We start from the raw sequence: 8,219 nt of genomic DNA on the forward strand, positions 1-8,219 counted from the left end.
CTGATATATCAAAGCGCATTTCCCCATAAGAAATAATGGAAACTCAGATGATTCGTTCCACAACCTAAAACTATTCATATAAAAATGATTAATACAAAATATAAAGTAAAAATACATAAAACAAATTAGCCTGCACTTTACCTTTGAAAAGAATCATGGCTGGTGTGAGTGAGTTTCTAAACTCTTGTGGGATTTCACTCAACGAGACGACACGCGGAAGAGCATCCCAAAGCAATCGCAATCTCCCAGCGCTGTAGCAGTTCGCCGTAAAAGCGAATCCGAAAAGATCGCGGACATGCTATAAGCGCCTGCCGTTGATGGGTGATACAAGGAATAAGGAACATTATAAATGCCCTGCGCACCAACCTGGCCATGACCCTGCCAGACTGCTGTGTCTGTGTATGGGAGAGTGGCAGATCCTGCAACAATAAATAACCGCGCTGTTGCTGTTTCAAGCTGAATAAAGCTGGTGTTGCTAAAGTACTGAGACTCGGCTTCATGTTTTCGGGTGCAAGACGGGGGACTCACATGTCACAGCAAGCACGTCTTGTCACAGCACACACACACACACACGCAGTGACAATGCTGTAGTAAACAGTATACGCTTGTACGGATGTTGACTATATGAGTGACGGAGTTAAGGCTCTAGAAACTGCAATTAAATACATTGAGCAACAAGAAGAAGCTACAGGAATCGACATAATGATGCAAGATGCAAAGAGGGCAAGACTTGGCAGCGAAGAAATGGCACTCGTCAGGAAAGCAGACTATGATCAAAAATTTCTTTAAATCATCACAGGGCTGAACTTTTTAATGTGCAGTACATACTGTATTTAACTTCAGACAATTCTGTAACTGTAAGTTCATTTTTTCAGTTAATTTTTTCTGTTGTTTTGTTGTAAAACATGATTATCGGGTTCGTAATGTGTAAAATTATAACATAGTTTGACGTTTATAGGCTTTTTCTTAACACCTCTCATTAATCCGACATTTTCACTTATCCGATGTTCTGCCGGCCCGTTTATGTCAGATAAGCGAGACTCTACTGTATTGCCAATTTAATTTCAAACATAGTCTTTTTCCCATTGTCACACACGTGTGACTAGGAGAACGTTGTATGGACCAAGCAAATGTAATTCCACGCCAGGCCAGGGGGTGGCGGGGTGCACTAAACCTTCTCCTGTTATCTCTACAGACCAGCCTCAGGAAAATCTGTCTGGTTTAGAACAGATGATGGCACTTCCGGTTCTGGCGCCCAGAAGATTATCACTTCCGGTTCTGGCGCCTAGAAGATTATCACGTCCAGCACCTACTCTGACTACTGAAGAACATCACTTCCGGTTCCCTTACGTCACTTCCTGTCCTATCCGTTAAAACCGCCATCTTGACAAATCATTGATAGTTCTGTTTTGGATTCGGTATAGAGAACATCTCTGTACTTTTACAAGAATCTTTTGCAGTCAGGAATAATATATGGGTGGCTGCCCCAAACCTTTTTAAGTGTGTCGAGTCTATTCCTTTACAGTGGCATAGTCAGCAGGATGGTGACCTCCTGGAGAGAACGGAAGTCAGAACAAAACAAAGACTTGACACACTACACCCAACGCAAGAAAAGTCAGATGGGTAAGTACCGCTCCCGAATTGCCAAGTGGGGGTCAGTCCGGACATGTCAGGGAAAGCTTGAGTATGCTTCGACCCATCATCCTGTTAAAGGTCCGAGGAAGAGTACAAACAGGAACCACAGGATAGAGCCTGGTGCGTCTGGGAACACATCGGGAACTAATTATGGTCTCTTGAGTATGGGGACTGCCCCTAAATATCCCACAAAAGGCAAGCCTTTTGATAAAGGTGGGAGAAACCCAGGCTGGCAGGTGGAAAACCTAATGGCCTGGACCTATAAATCTGCTAAAGCAGTGAAAAAGCAGGCAATGGCTTTATGGGCTAAGGTGGTTAGGTGGTTACAACCACACAAACAATCGAGCCTGCAGTTTCAATTTAGGCAGACCCTGGCTTCATTTAAAAGGGAGCAGTGGAATAACGACTCCCTTAAGTTAGCGAAGAATGCAGTCGTTCTGATAGATGGCCAACGCACATTATATCCGATGCCACAAGGTCCTCACTTTGTGTTAAATAATGATCTATTATATCGGGTAGCTGACCATGAGGGAGAAATGAGGTCACTGTTGTTAGTACCACGGAATTACCGGTGACAAGTCTGTGAACTAGCACATACCCATCTCCTAGGAGCCCATTTGGGACCCGAAAAAACACTTGAGCGGATTAAGCTCAGATTCTTTTGGCCCGGAATTAATGAGGAGGTCCGCCGCTTTTGTACATCCTGTCCGGAGTGTCAATTGAGGCAGATTCCTATGAGGGACCGTGCTCCTCTAGTTCCATTACCCTTAATAGATGTCCCTTTTGAGCGTATTGGGGTCGACATAGTAGGACCCCTAGAACCCTCAGCCAGAGGTCATAAATATATAATGGTCCTGGTAGATTATGCTACCCAGTTTCCGGAAGCTGTTCCACTGCGCTCAGCTACTTCAAAAGCTATCGCATGGGAATTAGTAGGGGTCTTTGCAAGTTCCAGCATCCCTAACGAAATCCTGACAGATCAAGGGATGCCTTTTACCTCGCAGACGTTCAGGGAGACTGCCAAGCTACTTCAAATAAAAGATTTAAAAACCTCAGTATTTCATCCTCAAACCGACGGTCTTGTAGAGAGGTTCAATTAAATTCTCAAACAAATGTTACATAAGGTAGCCAACGAGGACGGAAGGAACTGGGATCAGCTCCTCCCCCTCGTCCTTTTTGCATATCGGGAAGTCCCACAAGCCTCCATGGGGTTCTCACCTTTTGAATTACTATATGGACGACAACCCTGGGGCATATTAGACATTTTGAAAAAAGGCTGGGAGGAAGAGGCCCTCCCGTCAACAAATATATTGGAATATATTACACAATTACGTGATAGATTTGAAAAGATCAGACCTATATTGAAAACACATATGGAAAAGGCACAAGCAGCCCAGGTCCGATGCTATAACCGTGGTACGTCTCTTCAGGAGTTCCGCCCGGGAGATTGAGTCATGGTTTTAGTTCCTACTTCACATTCTAAATTACTGGCTCATTGGCAAGTCCCCTACGAAATTAAGGAGAGGAAGGGACTGGTCGATTATTTGGTGAAACAACTGAATCGTCGTCCCAGCGAGCAGATTTATCATGTCAATCTGCTGAAATCATGGAAGGACAGGGATCTCAAGCCCTCCTCCAGACAGCCCTGCTCTCTCTTTGCTCATAAATTAAACCTTAATTTCGGAGATAATCTGATTTACCAACAACGACAGAAGCTCAAAGTAGTTATCCTGTCTGTCCCTGAGGTGGTAAGTGAAAATCCAGGACAGACCTCCCTGATTGCGCATGACATTGTGACGAAACCTAGGGTTATAGCCCGAGAACGCCAGTACAGAATTCCCGAGGCAAAAAAGGCTGAAGTGGCACTGGAGATCAGATCGTATTGTCATGGTCAGTAAGCCTGATGGAAGTTGGAGGTTCTGCAATGACTTCCGTCGGCTTAAGCAAGTCTCCCAATTCAATGCCTATCCGATGCCACGAGTGGACAACCTCCTCGAGCGGCTAGGTAACGCTAAATTCTTGACTACTTTAGATATGACTAAGGGGTACTGGCAGGTTCCCTTAATGGACTCAGCTAAGGAAAAGACAGCGTTTAGCACCCCTAGCGGGCACTGGCAGTATCGTGTTCTCCCATTTGGATTACATGGGGCACCTGCGACATTCCAACGTCTGGTGGACAAAGTGCTCCGTCCTCATAATTCATACAGTGCTGCCTACTTGGATGACGTTGTCATCTATTCCAACGCATGGGAGGAACACTTACAGCATGCTCAAGCTGTATTGTGGTCACTAGCAAAAGCTGGTCTTCATACTAATCCGAAGAAATGCTACTTTGGGTTGGTTGAAGCCAAATATTTAGGCTATCTAGTGGGCCGGTGTATGGTGAGGCCACTGTGTTCTAAAATAGATGCCATTTTGAATTGGCCCCGTCCGATAAACAAGAAGCAGATTCAGGCCTTTCTCGGCTTAGCGGGTTACTATCGCCGGTTTGTACCCCGTTTTTCTGAGAGAGCAACGCCCTTGGCAAACCTCACAAAGAAGGGGAGACCTAATCTCGTGGTATGGGATGAGATATCAGAGGCTGCATTCAGTCACCTGAAAATGGCCCTTACATCAGCTCATATATTGAAAGCGCCTGACTTTTCTATGCCTTTCATCTTCCAGACGGACACTTCGGACACAGGTCTTGGAGCCGTGCTGAGCCAAAGTGTCAATGGAGTTGAACAACCTATTATTTACCTGAGTCGGAAACTGCTGGATCGTGAAACCAGGTATGCAGCAGTGGAGCGGGAAGCTTTGGCTATTAAATGGGCGATTACTCAGCTGAGATATTACCTCTTGGGGCGTGAATTCACTCTTCTGACAGACCATGCGCCATTACAGTGGATGGCCTTGCATAGGGAGTCCAATCCACGCGTCACAAGGTGGTGTTTATATTTACAGCCTTATAAGTATTTGGTCGTTTATCGCCGTGGTGTACTGCAAGCCAATGCCGATGCCCTTTCTCGATGCCGCGACTTCTCGGGCAGGTACGCCCGACCCGATGGGTCTGGGCTGAGGGAGGGGGGGCCATGTCACACACGTGCGACTAGGAAGACATTGTATGGACCAAGCAAAGGTAATTCCACGCCAGGCCAGGGGGTGGCGGGGTGCACTAAACCTTCTCCTGTTATCTCTACAGACCAGCCGCGGGAAAACCTGTCTGATTTAGAACAGATGAAGCCACTTCCGGTTCCGGTGCCCAGAAGATTATCACTTCCGGTTCCGGCACCTAGAAGGTTATCACTTCCGGCATCTACTCTCACTACTGAAGAACATCACTTCCGGTTCCCTTATGTCACTTCCGGTCCTATCCCTTAAAACCACCATCTTGACAAACCATCGACAGTTCTGTTTTGGACTAGGTATAGAGAACATCTCTGTACTATTACAAGAAACTTTTGCAGCCAGGAATAATATACGGGTGGCTGCCCCAAACCTTTTTAAGTGTGTCAAGTCTATTCCTTTACACTATCATTCATTACTTTCTGTTTTAGGTTATTTCTGCACTCTTTTTCTTCCTCTTTTCATGGTTTTTAAAGAGTGCACAAGGATGAAACCAAGCAAGATACAATACAAGTACCAAGATAATATTTACAAATGAATAAGAAAATTAAACATTGTCAGTGTCAGATTTAGTTACTTATGTTGCAATTGTTGTCTTTTATTAAACTTTATTGAACTGTTGTTTGCAGGTTTTGGATCTATTTGATTTTTTATTCAAATTAAATACTAAGTTCACATTTTTGACTTATTTTCATCTGTAGAACGTTTTCCTAAATGTCAAGATTATTTTGCTTTATAATGTGATTTAATGTGATATCATGATTGTTTTTCATGGGTGCTGCCATTTTGTGGGAATTCTATTACGACTGCTACAACATTATTGTGCTGGGATGTCTATGTTAGGGATGTCATGCCATTCTGGGTGACATCCCTGATCCAAACTTTGTGGGAGAGTTTATTATTCACACTTTTTGAATCTCCTGAATCCATAAATAATAAAAATCCGCTCATTAGTCACATTTTGTATAGATAACTGATGGGTAAAGCATTAGAGATTTTGATGAGAACAGCCCATTCAGCTTAACAAGCTCACCAATTCCATTCACCTAAAATAACACTAGTTAGAGTTTTAAATGACCCACAGAACTTATTCCATGTGTGTATAATTGTCTGTGTGGAGAAAAAAAACTTTCTAGTGTTTGTGTGAAAACTATACTTGACATGTTTGTGTCCGTGTGTTCTTGATGAAAAATTTATTTTAAAGCAACAACCAGGATCTACCATCTGAATTACCCTCATAATGTACATAACTGAATCATGTCACCTTTTAATCTCCATTTGCTTAAACTGAAAAAATGTCAACTTCTTTAAATTCTCCTGAAAAAGGAGTTGACACAGGACTCTAATTGATGCTGTACAACCAAAGGCAAGTACAGTGTACAGCAGATTACAGTTAAGCTCAAGCAGTCAAATGACCTAATTGGAAACATTGCATGCCATCGAAAGACTGAAACATCAAATAAATTATGCTCTAAAAACTGTTAGGTTATATTGTTGAATATGCATCTACTGAAGTTATGCTCAGACTCTTTCATGCAATAGTGAGATCACGTTTTAAGTATTGTGGACAATTTTTAGTATCTTGCTATGAAAAAACAGAGAACCTCTAGGAGCTGTGCAAAGAAAAACAATGAAGAACATTACTAAATGAAATAGAATGCCCTACACTGACAAGATCAGGGAATTCTAGCCTTACGCATTAACCTAACCCAGGCCTTCATTTAAATGTTTAATCATGTACATCAGGCCACCACCGGAAATTAAGGAGTGTACATTAAAGACATAACCAAGGAGGCACCTCAAATCACAAATGATCATAGGGATATGTAATAAACTAGAAAGATATGTGGCAAAAGCAGACAACTAGACAACTTTTAAAAAGCATCAAACAATTTTACTATTTACCAAATAGCAATCTTAATGTTCTCAGTAGTTTCCTCTTGTTTTTCAAGTGTCTTATTTTCTAAATTGAACAACTAAGCAAAATGTTTTCTTCTGACAAAAATAGTCACTAGATGAGCGGTCATGTGTTATTCTTATATATTTACAGATTTGTTTCTACATCATCATAACTGTGGCACAAAATTTTTCACTGTGCTCTTGCAGTGTATGCAACAATAAAGAGCTATAATCGCTTATCTAAAGTAATAGAATATGGATTTATGATGATTTGTGATGAATGTTATGGCAATAAAACATGGATGCAGAGTGTTTTATTTATTGATGCAGAATTAGGGGCGGGCAAACTGAGACTTAGTTGTGCTGAAGTCCCCCTTGAAGTATCGTTCAGGAGCCTTGGAAGCCTGGAAGTCACAGTGCAAGAGACCCAATAATTCCAAGTGATTTGCAATAAATGTAATGTATTTGTGCAGTGGGAAGTACCATGAATGCCTTAAAAAGATGTTACAACAACAAAATTTATGCTATAAGGATATAGCATTTAGGCTAAATTAACATGCTACATAAGCACAGATTGACTATCTAAGTCTATTACAATAATGACTTTTATTTGGTAAGTTATCCTATACTGTGCTAATCTTCTCTTACCATCTAGTATTATTGCATTGCACAATCTAGTAGCAATATCCTCAGGACTAATGAAACAGGACAGGAATGTACCCATTAAAACTAAAAAAATAAGCCATGAGAGAATAGAAACAACTGAAGCCAGAATCATTTTAATGCTGGATATGAAGGGTATGCATGCCCAGGGTGCTGCAGTTTTGGTTGCTCCCACTGCAACAACTTTGCAATTTATCTTCACATACACATTGAAATATATATACATATTGAAATATTTTAATAAAGTGACACAAAAAACTCAAACTTTTTTTTTTGCTTATGATGAAATCTAAGATTAGTGAGAGGGCAGACGGCATTATTCATATGCATCCTGCACACACTGTGTTACCAGTTTCAAGGTAAAAGTTAATCCGAAATGTGGCATAACTAAACTTGGACAAAAAGTCTGCCATTTGAAAACTGGCGGACACAAGCAAAGATAGTGACTAATTGCACAATACAAATTATTACAGTGAGTATGAGAAAACAAAAATGAATGTAGAAGTTAAAAGGTCTTTTGAAAAGTTTGTTATAATAACCAAGTGCAAAGAAAAAGAGAGAAAACAACACAATATAAATATAAACTATAAGTTGCTATTATTTTATTACATACATATTCAATTTATATATATTTTTTTTACATATTCACACTTTTTAAATCTCCTGAATCCATAAATAATAAAAATCCACTCATTAGTCACATTCAGTACAAATAACTGATCGGTAAAGCATTAGAGATTTTTATGAGAACAGCCCATTCAGCTTAACAAGCTCACCAATTCCATTCACCTAAAATAACACAAGGTAGAATTTTAATGGCCCCACAGTTCTTATTCCATGTGTGTATAATTGTCTGTGTGGAGAAAAACTTTCTTGTGTTTGTGCGACAACTATATTTGACAAGTTTGTGTCCGTGT

The sequence above is a fragment of the Erpetoichthys calabaricus genome, chromosome 2, assembly GCF_900747795.2.
Source record: "Erpetoichthys calabaricus chromosome 2, fErpCal1.3, whole genome shotgun sequence".
Lineage (NCBI taxonomy): Eukaryota > Metazoa > Chordata > Cladistia > Polypteriformes > Polypteridae > Erpetoichthys > Erpetoichthys calabaricus.